Source organism: Urocitellus parryii, chromosome 14 (genome assembly GCF_045843805.1).
Source record: "Urocitellus parryii isolate mUroPar1 chromosome 14, mUroPar1.hap1, whole genome shotgun sequence".
NCBI classification, from domain to species: Eukaryota; Metazoa; Chordata; class Mammalia; order Rodentia; family Sciuridae; genus Urocitellus; species Urocitellus parryii.
In genome coordinates, this window is record NC_135544.1 from 15,614,437 (window position 1) to 15,629,540 (window position 15,104).

Genomic DNA, 15,104 nt, shown 5'->3' on the forward strand with positions numbered 1-15,104 from the left:
ACTTGATCCTCTATTCTTTCTACTTCGTGGCTGTCATGAATTAAGAAACTTCCTGCAATATGCCATTCTTCCATGATGTTCTGCCTTACCTCAGACCAGAAAAATGGTTGCTCCTGGCGTGAGACCTCTGAAATGTGAGGTGTTCTGCATCACTTTGGGCCCAGAGCAATGCACTCAGCCAAATATGAACATTGAGAAATGTGGTGCTAGGCAACAGCAAGAATATTGGATCCTGGGCTGGGGATACAGCTTAGTTGGTAGAGTGCTTGCGTTACATGCACAAGGCCCTGGGTTCAATAACCAGCACCACACACAAAAAAAAAAAAGAATATTGATATGGTTCAGAAAGAAAACTATGTATATACACTAGTTAGAATAAAAGGGAATTCACCCTAATAAAAAAGTACATATTTTGCCTGAAGTTAGTATCAAAGAGTCGGGCACCATTACTGACTCCAGAATCCTGCTGGACAGTTCCAGGAACTAAATTTCTAGTATGCTGGGAAATCATGGAAGAAAAACTACCAGAGCTATTCTGGGGCAATTTATGGCCATTTTGAGTAGGTAATTGATGACTCTAGATGACTACTTCAAGCAGAATCCATACAGATATATGGAGTCATGTAGTATGAATGTTTAAATAACCAATAGAAAAACAGCCCCAGAATAACCCGAAAGAGGTAAAAATAATTTTGTGGTACATGTGGGGAAAAAAGCAGAGCAGTGTCCCACAGAACTCTAAGCTCAGACCAGCAGTAGACATTTGGCTTCGTTCCTTACCCTGGGGACCTTTTTTTTTTTTTTTTTTTTGACAAAACTGGCATAGCCCCAATCTCTTTCTTCACCATGCATTCCAGTCACACATCATGAGAGATGAACTCAACAGTGGGCCTTTGTCCTCCACAGGAGCTGGTGACCCAGCTCAACTCCTTTGGTCATTTTGGTGGTATCCTGTCAGACTGCCCCAGGTGATCTGAATGGGCCATTTTTTCAGCACGGTCACAGGTCATGCTGCCTGGCCCTTTTGGGCCATCAGGCACCCATCCATCTGACCTGCAGTGCTCCCGCTCCTTGGCAGGATCACCCTGCTGCTCCAGCAATGCCATCAGCCCTGCCTGCAGGGACACCCACCAAGATACCTATCCTCAAGTGCCTGGCTCAGCAGACTGCCACAGAGGCCCTCTCCTACATGTGATGCCTTCCCCTCTGGGGATCCTGCCACCAGGATCTTGGAGGTCCCCCCTCTGAAAAAGCTGGTGCTGTCATCCATCAACTCACAAGGGATTGTACCATCCCCAATTGTAAGTTCTTCCTCTTCTTCAGAGATCAGTCTCCCCTCCTATAAACCTTGAAGTCCATTGAGTAATGAAGCCCATGATACCCGATCAACTCCCTGTTCCTCAGAGGAAGAAGAGCTGATAGTCCAAGAGCAGCTTGAAGAATCAGTTGTGTTCCAGGAGGCAGAGGAGTGTCTCCAATGGAGGATACGGAAAAGGCTGCTTTGACAAAAGGGGAAGAAACACCAGCAGAGTCTCCCCCTGGAGACTCAGGGAGACCTCAGTGCCCTGGGGTCCAGTCTTGAGCTCTGGGAGGGAAACACCTTTCAATAGAAGGCACAAGAGCCTCTCAAGTATTTCTCTGTGGTACCTACCATCTGCAGCTCCCACAGACTTGCAGCAGGAGTGCTGACCATGGATCACGCTGATGCAGAAGCTGCACTGCTCCAGGAGAAGACCTGGGCAGCTTCTCACATTGAGAGAGTAGGCCAATGAAAGGCTGGACAAACACCATCTGCCAACTTCCACAGTCTCCCAAGGCTCAACCAAGGAGTTGCAGGGCCAAAAGCTTTCCTGTGGTCCATCAGAGAGCTGTCCTCTACCCAGAGCTGATGCCTGGAAACTCAAGAAGAGAAAGAAGCCCATGCCAATGGCCCTGCTGCTGTCCCTACCCTGGCATGGAGGTTGGCTGCCCCCAGCTGCCAAGAAGACTCTTCTGTGTCTGGAGGAAGATGTAGGCACATTGCTGAGGGAGGTTCCAGGTGCAAAGAAGAAGGTGGAAGATGATATCAAGGTCTTGGAGGGTAGAGGAGAAGGTGTGAAGGCCTGCACCACCACTCTACCTGTCCATTCTTGCTTCCCAGCTGGGCACATAGTAGAACTTCAGATTCACTGACTCTACCCATGGACCCCTCCCAGAACCCTGCTGTTCCTGCAAGCAAGCAGTGGGAATTGCAGGCTGTCATGCCCCTTAACCTGCCTGTCCATATACCTCCCCACTCACCAAATAATGATGAAGGGGAAAACCCTAGTTCCCCTCCTCTGCCTCATCCCACTAACTCTCTTTCTCCACTGAGGCCAAGACGCAATGTGGGAGTTACCCTTACTTGGTTTCACCATGTTGTTCTTACAATAGCTGTGGCATCTCCCTTACCCCCCCCCACACACACATCATATCCAGGTCCCTTTTCCCTCCTAAGCTACCCCCTGCAGAATGGAATCCCAAACCCCCATGGGCGTTGATTCTTCCCCTCCTCGTGCTCCTCCTCCATTTGCTTCTCCTCCTGCTGCTCCTCTTACTCCTCCTCCTCATTCCATTCCAAGCCCCACTCTGGTCCCTTCCAACTGCAACCCCAATAGCCATGGCCAGAACTTAATTACTGCATGTGTCTCTCCCACCAACACAGCCAAGGACTCTGCTCTCCTGACTCATCATCCCACTGTGCAGCCTGAGGACATAGCCATGGATACTACTCCCCCTTCTACAGCAGTGATATTTCGATCTCCCACTACCTCCAATGACAGCTCCCATCCAGGCCCCCAGGTCCATGGCCCAAGGCAGCAGAGCAGCCAACAAATGGATGAGTCTCGACTGGATCCCCAGCTCCTCAACTCTCCTGCCCCAACTCATATCTGAACAATTCCTATATCCCACCAACCACTCCTCAGTCTGTATCTAGGAGCCATCCTGGGGAGCAACGGAGAGTCCCTGCTGCCAAACAGAGCCAGTGCATCATCAAACACAAAGTTTGAATTACAGGAGCCCATGGATATCACCTCTCCTCCCAAGGTCCTTACATTCTCCTCCTGCCTCCCAGAACCTCTTTGGGCCATAGTATGGGGTGTTTACAGGTTCTAGGAACCTCCATCAGACTCATAGCATTAGCACAGCTCCCTTATCCACAAGTTGGGGTACACATCAGGCTCAGGGACCACGTGCCAGTGTCCACAATACATGAGGTTCTGTAGCCACCTGTCAGCCCCCATCTAGAGCCACTGGAGGGCAGCAACAGCACACACATTCTTTTTGGGTAACCCAGGAAGGAAGCCCAGCCAAGGCTATGGGCTTAACTTTTCAACATTTCAATTGCTGACTGGTAGCAAAGGGCAATCAGGACTTGGGGATATGACATCCCCCCAGGCCCCTTGGGTACACTACTCAACAGCTGGTCAGCCTTTCCTAAGGTGCAGTGCAGGGAGTCATAGCCTCCTGGACTGGCTTGCACTTGCCCACAGGTAGGCTGGATCCGGGACAGGGCTTCACAATTGTCCATTCCACTCTCAGACCTGTAGTGTTCTTGGGACCTGCAACTGCTAAGACTGGATAGAAGGCTGGTTTTGGAGTGCCCATTCCAGACCCAGGGTCCAAACCCGCAGCCAGCCTTAAACACCGTGGATCTAAAACATCCACTGTTGAGCATGAGGGAATCTGCATGGACACCTGGCTTGACACCCCTACAAAACACACACCCTTGCTTGAGGCGAACCTGATTGATCTGAGCTCTGGAGCGTTTCCCTGGCTTTGGATCTGACTAGGATGTTTATTGCTAGCTAGAGGGCCTCCCTTTCCCCTCACCTTTTTGCCTCAGTAATCTTCTTCTTTCCCCAGAAATGTACATAAATTCTTGTTACTTCAAGTTCTTCTATCTCTGCTTATGTATCTTCCTTACTATATTAATGATGTTATAAGGTGATCGCTTAGATGTAATCCAATGGATTATGTGAATTCCTAATGGATGAAGACACAAGACCTAATATAAATACAGATGGTCTCTGACTTGCAATGCTTGGACTTAAGGTAACTCAACTTTACTATAATGCCAAAGCCCTAAGCATGCAGTGGAAACCTCATCATAATAGATGTAAAATAATCACAATAAGGCTAGGAAAAAATTCAATAAACTCAGCAAAACCAGAAAACCAATGGCTAAGCAATGCTGAGACAAATAATAAATGTGAACAGAGAGTGAGCAGGCAGATAGCCACACAGGTGTTTCCCTGACTAAAGGGTATGTCACACATGGTCCAGATTGCTCTTATATGTGTTCTCTTGGTTTTGCATTATAGCATCATACTCAAAGTACTGTGTACTCACACCATACAAGTACTGTGCTGGGTTGTTTGGCACTCGATCTTTCTAAACTCCTTATGTATTGGTAGGATTCAGCATGAAAACAGATTTAAAGACATAGCTAAATATTGTATAATTTTATTCAAAGTCATTGGACAAAAAAGATGAGGCAGATCTATACTCTCCTGCAGGCACCCTTGGCCTCTCTCAGCGTCCAGGATCACCTTCCTCTCTGGCAGGTCTCCATGCTCAGTTCTCACCCCAGGAGCCAGTAGTTAGCTCAGAGCAGCACCTGAGCATGGATGGCCTTGACTGTGGTGGGCTGGTGTCTGCCCAAGTGCTTTGAGCCCAGAGCTGCAGCTGGGAGTCTCTGGGTCCTTCCATTGATGAAGCTCTCCAAGGCCTTCCCCACCTCTTCCTCATCCTGGTTCTTCTGCTTTCAGCATAGAGAGCATGGCACCAGTAGTGCGATCAACTGCAGGGGCTACAGCTGGACATGCTGCAGTGATGGTCTCCTGGTCCACTTCTTGCTGTTCAGCTTCTGAGGCTGGCAACCTTTGGGGCTCCCTCTAGACCTTCAGTTCCACGGTCGCTATCCCCATCGAGCTAGGAAGACCTAACTCTTCACTGACTTCCACCAGGACGCGCTGTGGTCCAGGCGTGATGCAAGCTGAGCCCCTGTGCACCTCCTCAGGCCAAGATCTGGTAACCAAACCAACTCTGCCCTCTCCAGCTAGGAACCAGCTGCTTAACATGGCCACGTCCTGCAGCTTCTTACAACCTGCAGCCACAGCAACTGAAGCCACTACCGAGTCCAGGTCCCCGCTCTAGGTGCCCACCACCCGCATGGGTTCCATGCTGCCTGGCCCCCCTTACCTGCAAGGGGTGGACAGCGGCCCTCCCACGACACAGGCAGCACATCAACCCTCACTGGTTTGCCCCAAGCCTCAGAGGACAGACCCCCACAAGGCAGCTGAGGTGGTGCTGCCAGAGGGGGGCCCCAGAGCCTGGCTTAGCCTACTCACTGAGCACCTGACATCCCCTACTTGCTGAGACCTCCCACGTCCAATCTCGCAGCGCAGATGCCAGGGAGCACACCATACGGGGGGCATACGGGCGACAACGGCGTGAGCAAAGGTGGCTGGAGCAGCCTGGCACCCATTGGCGGCCTAGAGCGCCAGTACAGGTAGATGTCTGTAGCCCGGAGCGCAGAATACCACCATCACCATCACCACCTGAGTCTTTAGTTGCCTTCATGGGTGCCACTGACGCCTGCCTGGCTTACTGGGGCCCTTCCAGACTAAGGTGCTGCTCAACTTGCAGAGCCAAGCCTGAGCCCTGTTAGCAGTGCCTAGGGGCCCAGCGCAGACCTGCTGGAGGAGAGCCACAAGTGCACATACTAGGCTCCATCAGATGCCTCCACTTGATACTCTCAGTGCTTTGTGTTTGAAGTTTAGAGTGTGCGTCATGAAATGAACCTGCTCACAAGGAGCAGTGGTTCTTCAATCAAGCAATACTGAGAGTATAGAAAAGAAGTGCACTGACTTCACCCTGCCCAGACCTCTAGGTTTCAATTAGCTCTTCTGCATTCCAGTGTAGTTCTCTTATGGGGGCATCTTGGTGGAGTCAAATCGAATTCCACAATTCACTTATCTGCACATTTGTCATGATTTTTCTTGCAGAAATGTCCACTGCCATTCATATATTCATAAATGCCTGGCCAAGGGCACCCTGGAACTGAGACATATGTTTACCCTTGAAGACAGTGATGTCATCTTGCAATGAAAGGGGAGGCCTTTCATTGATGGTGGTGGCCACAAGGCAGGGTATTGCAGTGTTTGTTGCTGGGTGGAGGCAGCAGTGCCATAGTGGAGCAATAGACCTCCATGCAGTGAGCAGCTCCCTGGAGAGCCCAACCCAGAAAAGACCCTCAGCCAAAGGAGCCAATATTAACACCAAGTCCAAAATTGTGTTTTTGGCAGTTTTTATAAGTTATAAATTTTATAATCCAGGCACGGTGGTATACATACCTGTAATCCCAGAGATGTAGGAGACTGAGGCAGGAGGATCACAAGTTCAAAGCTAGACTCAGCAACTTATTGAGGCCCTAAGCAACTTAATGAGACCCTCTCAAAAGCAAAAGTAAAAAGGGGTGGGGTTATAGCTCAGTACTTATACTTAAGTGCCCCTGGGTTCAATCCCCAGTACCAAAAAACAATAACAACAACAACAACATGCATATGAAATAAAGAAATTTTAAAGACAAAACAGAGCCCAGGAGTTAACTAAGTGACTCTTGCTATAACTTATATAAAAAAATATACCTCAGAAAGAATAGTGACCACATAAAATCACAGATTAAAGAAGAAATATTGTGCAAAGGAAAAAGGACATAAACATGGACTGATGAAAACAAACATTATTTATCTTGATTACTGAGAGTTTTTTTAGTGCTTTTTTAATTTTGTGCCCAAGACACGTTCACTTTACTATAACTTGAGGAAGTATCTCACCATTCAATGTGAATAATTTCAAATTACCCTACATTTAATATGGTCCCCCTACCTCCTATCTCCATCCTTAGCTATCTAGTGTTTGGCTCAATATTTTGAGATAATTTAACTTCTAAGACTTTTTCTTGGAGGAAGACAGGAGATCTGAGTCTAGCAATTGTTGTTATGCAGACACCCAGAAAATTTCTTGCTTTTATCCTTACAGGGGATGCTTTTTATAAATACTCAAGTATTTTCAATCCTGCACCTTTCAATTCCCAGTACCAAAAAAATAAACAAACAAAAAAGGATGAAATAAAGACATTTTAATGACAAAACAACTCAGGAGTTAACTAAGAGACCCTCACTATGATAATTTCTAAAAAAAAAACCCTCAGAAAGAATAGTGATCACATAAGGAAGATCACAGATAAAAGAAGAAATATTGTGCAAAGGAAAAAAATATTGTGCAATGTCAATTGACTTCATTTAGGGCTTTCTCTACTGCCAGCTTAGGTTTCAGTTTTTGGAGGGTTCATGAAGTCAGTTATCAACTATCTCTCCTGGCATCCAAAATTGTGTTCTTCTCTTCTATTATCAATGCCCTCATGAATTTCTAATTCTTCAAATTTCTTTTCCTAATGCAAATTAAAACTGCACTGAGATTTCACCTCACTCAAGTCAGAATGGCAATTATCAAGAATATACGGGCTTTGGCTCAGTGGTAGAGTGTTTGCCTAGCATGTCCGATGCCCTGGCTTCGGTCCTGGGCACCACATAAAACAATAAATAAATAAAATGAAGGGTTTTTTTTAAAAAAGACTATGAAAAGAAAAATTGCTTTAAAAAAAAGAATAAAATGACAATAATTGTTGGTAAGGAAACGGGGAAAAGGGTACACGGTACACTCATACACTGCTGATGGGACTGCAAATTGGTGCAACTACACTGGACCAATTGAAGATTCCTTAAAAAACTAGGAATGGAAACACCTTTTGACCCAGTTATCCCACTCCTTAGTATATATCCACAAGATAAAATCAGTGTACTACAGTGACACAGCCACATCACAATAGAAGACACAGAAGCTCAATTCACAATAGCTAAGCTATGGAACCAACCTAGGTACCCATCAACAGATGAATGGATAAAGAAAATGTGGTATCTATACACAATGGAATATTACTCAGCCACAAAGAAGAATGACTTATGACATATGCTGGTAAATGAGTGGATCTGGAGACTATCATACTAAGTGAAATAAGCCAATCCCCTAAAAACAGAGGTTGAATGTTCTCTCTAATATGTGGATGCTAACACAATGGGTAGGTGGAGCTGGTTGGTAAAAGTTCAGTGGATTGGACAAATGACAATGAAAGGCAGGGAGAGGGGATAGGAATTGGAAAGACAGTGGAATGAATCTGACATAACTTTCCTTTGTACATGTGTGAATACATCACAGTGAGACTCAACATCATGTACATCCACAAGACTGGGTTTAAAATAGGCTATATTCCGTGTTTGTATAAATATATCAAAATAGATTCTACTGCCATGTATAGCTAAAAAGAACAAATTAAAAATTTTTAAACAGAGAAAGAAAAAAATTCCTTTTCCTAGCATGTTAAAGGAGTTTGGGTTGGATGTGGAGATTTTCCCAGTCTGCCATATTTAACTTTTAATCCATCTCCTGTGACTGTATCTTTACCAGAGATTTCCCCAGCAGACTTTCCCTTTCATCTCAACCCTCAGAACTAAGTCACACTCGCAATCTCAAACTGACTCAAACAAGAACAGACTGTCGTGCTGATTTGGGGTGGCGTGAATGTTTGAGACCACCACAGCAGTCCCTTCTGAGGTTTGGATGTGGTTGTTCTCCTAGGTCCATGTGTTGGGATCCTCAGGGGGGCAGGATTGAGAAGGGGTGGATCCTGTAAGAGGTGAGGCCAAGTGGGAGGCCTAAGGTCATTGGGATAGTGACCTCAGAAGCACACTCTGAGCACAGAAAAACCCTGGTTTCTGTCTGATGATGGGATCTTTTTCTTCACTATCTCACATCAAATCACAGGATGTGGCAGAGCCAAGAGGGTCCTGACAAAAGCCATGCCTTGGAACTTCCTAAACTGTGAACTAAATAAAACTCTTTTTTTTGAAGAAGTTAGACTGCCTCATGTATTCCATTATAGCCATGCAAAAGTGACTATGTAGTCACCTTCAAAAACCTTAATCAGGGCTTAGAGAGTCAAACTCCAAACCACTACTCAAATGAGGAAGTAACCTCTTAAAGACAATGGTCATATCTCTTAATGGTTTCTATCTTTAGCAATGGCTGCGGGTGTTTGACTGAGGGATAATCTATTTCATAGATACAAGATATGGAGAACATACTTATGCATAAATGGTGAAGTGATAAAGGCAAAATGAAACTGAGATAAGAACAGGAATAGTGGGGAAAGGAAAGTTAAAGTCTGTGTTTATACTGTCTGATTTGCAATGGGCTAACCAGGAAGAGTGACCCTTTCTTTCTGTGTGAAGAGGCATATTAAATGTCAAGAAGCTAAAAGACAGGATGAAGGTAGCTCTCAAGCTAAAGACTAAATCAAATTACTTCAAGGCCTGTTCTCTTAAGGTCATGTTGATATAACAATGGCCAAATTGCTCTAGGATAAAAGTTTGGGCTGTTCTCTTTACTGTGGTCTTGTATTTACACCTGAGACATTCATCTGGAAATCCCAGTTCTATTCTGCAAGACAGTAAAACAGCTTCTGAAAACTTTAATCAAGTGATGTTTGAGTCTGAAATTAAAATTGGACACGATCATAATTTGGCTTAATATGTGATATTAAAGAGAATATCAATTTACTAAATAGAATAAAAGTCATGAACTCTGTTTGAGGAGGAAAGAATTAGAGACAATGAGCCCCCTGCCATGCCAACCCCCTTGTAGTACTGGGTGTTAAACCCAGGGGCTTTTGCATGCTAGGCAAGCACTCTACTACTGAGCTGCATCCCCAGCTAGAGAACTCATTTTTTCCACTTTGCTTTACAGGGTTTGTTGAGAGTACTGAAAGTACTTTTACAATTTTATCCCTTTATTTCCTTTTTTGGAAACATTTAAAAATCAACACAAAATAATTCTACATATGTATTACATATAGTGAGATGTTTGAATATATGTACTCAGTTTATCAATTTTTGTGTTGTGAACATTCATTAAATGTACTCTTTTAAAAAATATTTATTTTTTAGTTGTAGTTGGACACGATACTTTTATTTCATTTATTTTTATGTGGTGCTGAGGATCGAACCCAAGACCTTGCACTTGTTAGGTGGGTGCTCTAAGGCTAAGCCACAACCCCAGCCCCATTAAATGTACTCTTCAATGCATATGTTGGCATAGATTTGGAGTGTAAGTATCTGAATTTATCTAAAACTGTTATTTGAACTTGGCATTCATGCAGAATGCCAGAAAGTCACTAGCCACTTGGAACATCCAAAGATACTGAGCCACAAATTTTTGAAAAATTTAGATATACAAAATCATGGACTACTTTTAAAGAAAATTGAACAATTGATTGATTTAAATTTTATTTTTTATTTTTAGTTGTAGTTGGACACAATACCTTTATTTTATTCATTTATTTTTATGTGGTGCTGAGGATCGAACCCAGGGCCTCACATGTGCTAGGCAAGTGCTCCACCACTGAGCCACAACTCCAGCCTTGCTTTAAAATTACACAAAAATAAATAGTGCAAGTACTTTAGTGCTTTTTGTCTGTGTTGTCCTGTCCCATACATTGATGAGACAATGGACTTTCCTGTCCATGCCACAATTTTAAATGTATTATGTATGTGGGAAAGATAACAAGTTTCTAAATATGACTTCCTTTTCCAGAAAATGTCTGAGTTTAGACAGAGCTGAAGAAGCTGAGTGTGGCGTGCCCTGAGCAGGTGGAGAGGTCCAGTCTTCAGGGAGATGGTCTAATTGGGCTTGTGTGGTGATGAAGGGGCAGACAGCTCTGGCTTTGGAGGACAGAATTCCCCTGGCCCTCGCCACAGCCCCTTCTATCTCCTTCAGCAATTGTGAATATTTGGTCCCTAACACAACCACACCTGTAGAATAACCATGTTGAATTGTTAAAACTGGCATCGATGGGGCCAAGCCTCTCTTTTTCCAGACAACAATGCTCTGGCTAAAGGGAGTTTCACCTTCCACATCACCACCTCTGACACCAACCAACCAAGTGCAAAAGCTGTGCCTAGAAGGGCTGCTCCCATTTGGGCTGTATGGCACAGGAGTGCACATGCATACCTATGAGACTGAGCAATTTCTGGAGGCTGTGCCGTGCCCTTCCAAGTACCCAAAACTGGCAGCTTGGAACTCTGAGTGTAACACAGCTGGGCTGGTCATATTTGCCAAGTTTCCTTCAGAATTAAAACTCAGCACTTCAGTGATCATCTCTCGAGAAGAGGTTCCTAAAAGTTCTGAAAGTTTTAGACAATGACTTGGCATCTCTCCTTCCAGAACACCAGTTCTGAAGATCAAGGCATCTCCTAGGTGCCATTTCTGCATAGCAGCAAGCTGACCCTGGCTGACTGCAACCTGTTGCCCAAACTGTTAAGATTAGGAGGACTCTTTAAGATGCACGGAGTGTATTATTCACAATGAGATGGACATAACCTTTTTTATGGCGTGGCATGTGGTGGTTTGGAGATTAGGTGTGCCTGAAAAGCTCATTTGAGTTAATGGAGGAATGTTCAGAGGTGAATGATGTGATTATGAGCATGGTGACCTAATCAATTAGAAAGGACCACTGTACTGGGTTATAACTGTGGTTAGGTGGGGCATAGCTGGAAGATGGAGGCCCTTGGAGATAACATTTTGCCATTTGCTCCTTCTTACTCTCTGCTTTGTGGTTTCCATGAGGTAAGCAGCTGTCCTTCAAAATGTCCTTGTGCCCCAATGTTATGCTCCACCTCTGGCCCAAGGCAATGGAGCTGGCTGCCCATGGACAGACACCTCTGAGACATGAAACTTTCTGCATCACCTTAGCCCCAAAGCAATGCAGTCAGCCAAACATGGACTGAGATCTCTGGAAAATGCAATGTAGGCAACAGGAAGAACACTGCACACCTTCAATGTGGTGTAGAGAAAAGGATGTGTTTATGCTTTGGTCAGGATGAGAGGGAACTCCTCCCAAACAAAATATACATATACATATTTTACACTGATGTCAGGCACCATTACTGGCTCAAGGATCCTGTGGGATAATTCCAGGGACAACTGTAATGGTTTTCTAAATTGATAGTATGGTGGGAACTATAGCTGTACTTATCTGAGGGCAACGGATGGTGGTTTGTCTCTGGATGGCTACAGTCATGTCCAGTAGAACCGTGGAGATACTTTTGGAGCCAAGTGGAATGACTGCCTAGGTAACCCAGAGGAAAGCAGCCTCAGAATGACCCTCTGGAGGGTGAGGATAACTGTGTGGTGGGTGTGGGAGAAGAAGCAGCACAGTGTCAGGAGGAGCCTGAGCTCAGACCAAGGGGGGGTGGGGGTCTCTTCACCCTGGAGCCTTCCTTTGACCAACCGTCTTGGCCCAAGTCCTTTCTGCGTCACAGGTTCCATCCACACGTCACAAAGGCTAAACTGGAGTTCAGCCTTTGGTCCAAGGAGGAGCTGGCTTCTCAGCCAAGCTGCTCTGTGCTGACCAGCGTGGACTAGTGTGGGCTTCTGTCTTCTAGTGATGAGCCCCAGTGCCCTCCATGGGCAGTCTTCTTAGCAAGTGCGGGCGCAGGCTGCGCCGCAGGGCCCTGGTGGCCCATCCAACGCCCCTCCGCCTCGCCCGGGAGGCCCCCGCTCCTCACAGGGACCACCCCGCCACACCTGCCTCTCCCCCCAGCCCTGCCAGCAGGCGTTTCCTCCAGGATCCCCGACCTCCACCTCGGGGGCCTCCTGCTGCTGGCAGGGCCAGAGGCCCGCTCCTCTGTCGGGGGATCCTGCTGCCCGCGTCCTGGGGGCCGATCCCTAAAAAGCCGGTGCTGTCGAGGAAGAACTCCCGGATGTTCGGCCCCTGGACAGCAGTCGGGGTCCCCCCTCCTGGGCGCTGGCCACTCCTCCTGCCTTCAGTTCCTCAGCCCATCCACCAAGCTGAGGGGCCCATGACAGCTGCTCCCTGCCCTGTTGGTGAGTCCAAGGAAGCTGAGCAGAGGGCCCAGGAACAGGGAGAAAAAACCAAGATCCACCGGGAGGAGGAGGAGGAGGAGGAGGAGGAGGAGGAGGAGGTGGAGGAGGAGGAGGAGGAGGAGGAGGAGGAGGAGAAGGACGAGGAGGAAGAGGAGAAGGAGGAGGAGGAGGAGGAGAAACTGAAGGAGGAGGAGAAGCTGAAGGAGGAGGAGAAGCTGAAGGAGGAGGAGGAGGAGGTCACTCAGGGAGACCTCAGTGCCCTGGAGGTCAGTTCGTGGCCCCCAGAGGGAAATAGTGTTCCCGAGAGGCCCCCCGTGTCTCCCAAGAAGGGGATCTGCCTGTCTGCCTCCCCATCCATCCAGGGAGAGCAGGGCCTGAAGCCCACCTGGGTTCCATCACAGAGTTGGCCCTCACTAACTGCTGCTTCCAGGAGGCCGCCTAAAAGAAAGCTGCTCATGCCAGTGGCCCTGCCATCACTGATTGCCTGGCATCAGGATGGGCTGCCCCCACCTGCAAAGCGGCCACTTTTATGTTCCAAAGGCACCCCGAGGAGGGTTCAGAGTGCCAGAAGTAACCATGTGGAGCCTGAGACACAGGTCGCCCAGGGCGGAAGAGAGGCTCTGGAGGACTGCACCACCACTGTCCATTCATCCTCCCCACCTGCAGGCCCTACCTGGAATGCAGGCCCCCTCCCCCCACCCACTGACCCCTCCCCCATCCCAATGGAAGTCCAGCCTGCTGGGCCCCTGAACCTACCCATCCCTCCACCTTCCCCCTCATCTAATATTCCACTGCCTCTTCCCAGGAAACCTCCTTCTCCCTTCAGCCCCAGTCCCCATGTTGGAATTACCCCTAATGTGTTTCACCTTCCCACACCTCTTACCCAGGTCCCTTTCCCCTCCAATCCTACCTCTTCCAGAATGGAATCCCCAACCCCCATGTGCATGGATCCTCCTCCTCCTCCTCCTCCTCCTCCTCCTCCTCTTCCTCTTCCTCCCCCTCCTTCTCCTTGTCCTCCTCCTCCTCCTCTTCCATTTCCTTCTCCTCTTCCTTCACTTTTTTCTCCTGCTCCTCCTCCCCCTCCTCCTTCTCCTTGTCCTACTCCCTCTCTTCTTCCTCATTCCCCTTCTCCTTTTCCTCCTCCTCCTCCTCCTCCTCCTCCTCCTCCTCCTCCTCCTCCTCCTCCTTTTCCCTCTCCCCCTTCAACATTTCCACTTCCTCCTGCTCCTATTCCTCCTGCTCCTCCTCCTAGTGTTCCCTCTCCTTTGGCTGCTCCTCCTGCTGCTCCTCTTCCTCCTCCTCCTCATTCCTCACCAAGATCCACTCCTGTCCCTTCCACCCCAAACCCCAATACCCAGGGCCAGCACTCCACTAGGAGTGTCCCTCCCACCCTAATAGCCATGTCATTGGCTCACCTTTCCCAGAATCCCGCTGTGCTGCCTGAGGACACGGCCATGGACACCACTCCCCCTTCCATGGCGGTCATTTTGTTCTCTTCTGCATCCAGTGACAGCAATGTCCATGGCCATAGGCAGGACAGGCAGCCAGCATAGGGACCAGTCCTCCCCAGCCCCCCAACCCTTCAGGTCTCCCAACCCAACCCCAATCTGTCCCATTCCATTGTCCCACCACCCACCCCTCAGCCTACATCTAGGAACCCTGCTGGACAGCAAAGAGCCTCTCTTCCCAATGCCCCCACGGTGACCACACTGCCAGTGAAGGACCACTCACCGGCCTCCACCCTGGCACAGAAGGCCTCTGCACCACCAACCTCCCAGGCTGCCAGTGAAGAGCCCATGGATACGACCCCTCCTTCGAAGGCTGTCAAGTTCTAGTCACCTCCTGCCTGCCAAGTTCTTAGACTGACTCAATTTGGTAAGCAGGGCAGACACGTCGACAGCTATTTCTATATTGTAGGCCTGGTGACACATATTTGCGATTTGTTGGCTTTTGACATAATAGCTGAAGACATAATCACCAATGAAGCAGTGCATATGTGTAAGTGCACACACACATACACACACACACACACACATACACAGAAATGCCACAGTCTTTGTCTCTAAGTTTCAGAAGTA

At 47.6% G+C, this 15,104-nt stretch overlaps 1 pseudogene; it reads left to right on the forward strand.

The window, feature by feature from the left end:
- Nucleotides 1-15,104, forward strand: part of LOC144250234 (netrin receptor UNC5D-like) — a 244,647-nt pseudogene that overhangs the window by 66,833 nt on the left and 162,710 nt on the right.